The sequence below is a fragment of the Nicotiana tomentosiformis genome, chromosome 7 (genome assembly GCF_000390325.3).
Source record: "Nicotiana tomentosiformis chromosome 7, ASM39032v3, whole genome shotgun sequence".
NCBI classification, from domain to species: domain Eukaryota; kingdom Viridiplantae; phylum Streptophyta; class Magnoliopsida; order Solanales; family Solanaceae; genus Nicotiana; species Nicotiana tomentosiformis.
In genome coordinates this window covers 18,914,184-18,917,312 of record NC_090818.1, presented here as the reverse complement: position 1 = coordinate 18,917,312, position 3,129 = coordinate 18,914,184, and the positions used below count along the sequence as shown (strand labels likewise).

Here is a 3,129-nt window from a genome sequence, read left to right as displayed (position 1 = left end):
CTTACCAGTTATATTCAATTTAGATAAGTATTAAAGTTATTGATTTAATGATCTAATAGTATTTTAATAAATTAACAATTATCATAAATCTAACTTAACACTAAAAATGAAGAAGCTAATATTATTGAAATATGAACGTATAACAAAACAAACAATATCATCTAGTCTAGGATGAAAAAAGAGGTAAAGAAAAATATATTTTAGAATATCTTTATTTCATGCAAATAGTTGATTTTTTTCTATTTTAGTTAAATGTAACTCTTTTGGTTTATTATAGGTACTTTTCTTACTTTTATTAGCATTTATGGTATTTGTATTTTTTTCCTCTTATATTTATGGTATTTGTATTAAGAAGTAAAATAAAGCAAAATATAAAAGAAAAGAAACACAAACTAAATCCCTAAACCAAAACCTAAACCTACTCTCCCTCAGCCGCCACTCTCCCTCCCCACTTTCTTATTTCTTTCTTTTGCCATTAGTAGTCGGCATTAATTCAAGGCTATGAGGAAGACAAAGAGGATCAACAAGAGTGTATCCTCATTGCGATCTCCATTTATGGACAAAATTTTAACTTGTTGGTTCGTCTCTTCCCATGTGAGATCATGTCTCTATATCATAGTATTTCTGAATCTTCTTACGCCTACTTGAGTTTGAGTTTTTTAGTTCAATTTTACGGGTTATTCCAGCAATTTGATAGATATTACGCCTTATTTTTTATAAGTGGTGAGTGCAATTTTAAAGATTTGATAGATTTTGTGCCTTACACCTAATTGACTTGGGTTTCTGCTTCAATTGTTTGTTTTTGATTTATAGGTTGCTCAAGAGAAAAGTGTCTTTGAGAAATTGTATTCTCTTCTAATGCCAAATTGTAAGTTTTTCTTCCTTTTTTCCACCTTCTTAAGTTTTATGATGTTTATTTAAATGTTTTTTTTTCTTTTGTGTTGAAACAAGTTTAGATCTTTTTTGCACCTGATTCATGGCTAAGTTTTTGCTTATTCCATGATTCATTGAATTTTTAATTATTAACTGTAAATGCATCTAACTTGTATATGTTCTAATAATTCAAATATAAATTTCTCATAAGATCATTTTATTTTATATTTCAGTCTAGTGATTACGGAGAGTGCTTCATATATTGTTGGATGCATAAAAATCAATGGTTGCGATGAGGGTGGTAACATAAATCATCAAGATCAAACGGGGGTGACAACATGAATCATCAAGCAAATGTTTATGTTCGTTTAACGTGGAATGTCGTATATTATTTTTTATCTCTATTGCCATCAAGCCATACCGGCTAGTTCTTTTCTTCAAATTTTATTTATTTATTGTAAAAGAGTTATTCACTGCAGATACTATTAATTGGTTAATATAAATGTGTATCTTAGAATTTATTTTGTGAAATTTTTTAAATGTCAATTTGTGTAGAATAAGTTATTTCTCAAGCTAATATGTTATTACTATTAGTTTTAATATAACATGCAGAGCCATATAATAATTGAAAATTTTTAGACAAAAATAAAATAGCGGAGAAAAAGGGTGGTAGGAACTTTCATCGCTACTAAAATCAATATTCTGTCAAAAAATAATAATAAAATAATCTAACCTCGACTTTTATTGTATGATTTGTAGCCATAAAACTTTTTGTCCATAGCTAAACAAAAATACGTTTGCCACGGACTAATATATGTGTTTACCCGAAAAATGGATAGAGTTGAATTTATACGTGGTATAACTTGGTGCAAATTGGAAAAGTAAGTAGAAATATATCGAATATTGATTGTAAAAAAGGAATAAAATACAAACCAAATTGAGTAGAGAATGATTTATAAACAAGCAAGATGAATCAATGTCCAAAGCCCAAAAAGGGATAATGTCTACTATATATCTGTGTAAATATCTTTGAAATGTGAGAGTGTATTGATGTCTGAATCTTGAATGCTCCTTACAGAAATGATAGCCACTATTCATATAGTGGAGGAATCCTACTTTAGGCTTAATAGTCGAGTGAGTGTTTGCTCGAACTAGAATTAATGTAGCCCTTAGGCTTAATGGTCGAGTGAATGTTTGCTCGAACTCGAAGTAATGTAGCCCTTAGGCCTTATGGTCGAGTGAGTGTTTTCTCAAACTCGAGTTAATGTAGCCCTTAGGCTTTTTGGTTGAGTGAGTGTTTGCTCGAACTCAAAGTAAGAGTAGCCCTTAGGCTTAATGATCGAGTGAGTGTTTGCTCTAACTCGAAGTAAGATTATCCCTTAGGCTTAATGGTCAAGTGAGTGTTTGCTCGAATTCGAAGGAAGAGTAGCCCTTAGGCTTAATGGTCGAGTGAGTGTTTGCTCGAACTCGAACTAATGTAGCCCTTAGGCCTTATAGTCAACTGAGTATTTGCTCGAACTCGAGTTAATGTAGCCCTTAGGATTTTATGGTCGAATGAGTGTTTGCTCGAACTCGAGTTAATGTAGCCCTTAGGCTTAATGGTTGGGTGAGTGTTTGCTCGAAATCGATGTAAGAGTAGTCCTTAGGCTTAATAGTTTAGTGAGTGTTTGCTCGAACTCGAATTAAGAGTAGCTCTTAGGCTTAATGGTCGAGTGAGTGTTTGCTCGAACTCGAACTAATGTAGCCGTTAGGCTTAATGGTCGAGTGAGTGTTTGCTCGAACTCGAGTTAATGTAGCCCTTAGGCTTTTATGGTCGAGTGAGTGTTTGCTCGAACTCAAAGTAAGAGTATCCCTTAGGCTTAATGGTCGAGTGAGTGTTTGCTCGAACTCGAGGTAAGAGTAGCCCTTAGGCTTAATGGTCGAGTGAGTGTTTGCTTGAACTCGAACTAATGTAGCCCTTAGGCTTAATGGTCGAGTGAGTGTTTGCTCGGACTCGAGTTAATGTAGCCCTTGGGCTTTGTAGTCGAGTGAGATTGATTTCTCGAACTCGAATTAATAGAAGCCCTTGGGATCGATAGATAGTCCCCGAGTGAGAATGGTTGCTCGAACTCGAGTTAGGGTAGCCCTTAGGCTTTATAGTCGAGTGAGGATTTGCTCGAACTCGAAATAAGGGTAGCCCTGAGGCTTAGTGGTCGAGTGAAGACTTGCTCGAATTCGAACTAAAGTAGCCCTTAGGCTTTGTAGTCGAGTTAGAAT

The 3,129-nt window shown here is 34.1% G+C and overlaps 1 long non-coding RNA gene across 1 annotated transcript; it reads left to right on the top strand.

Annotated features, from left to right (window-relative positions):
- The first annotated feature begins 405 nt into the window (after positions 1-405).
- Positions 406-1,394, top strand: LOC104121078 (uncharacterized). Its single transcript, XR_691794.4, has 3 exons — positions 406-594; positions 814-868; positions 1,107-1,394. It is a non-coding gene; the product is annotated as an uncharacterized lncRNA (long non-coding RNA).
- The last annotated feature ends 1,735 nt before the right edge of the window (positions 1,395-3,129 follow it).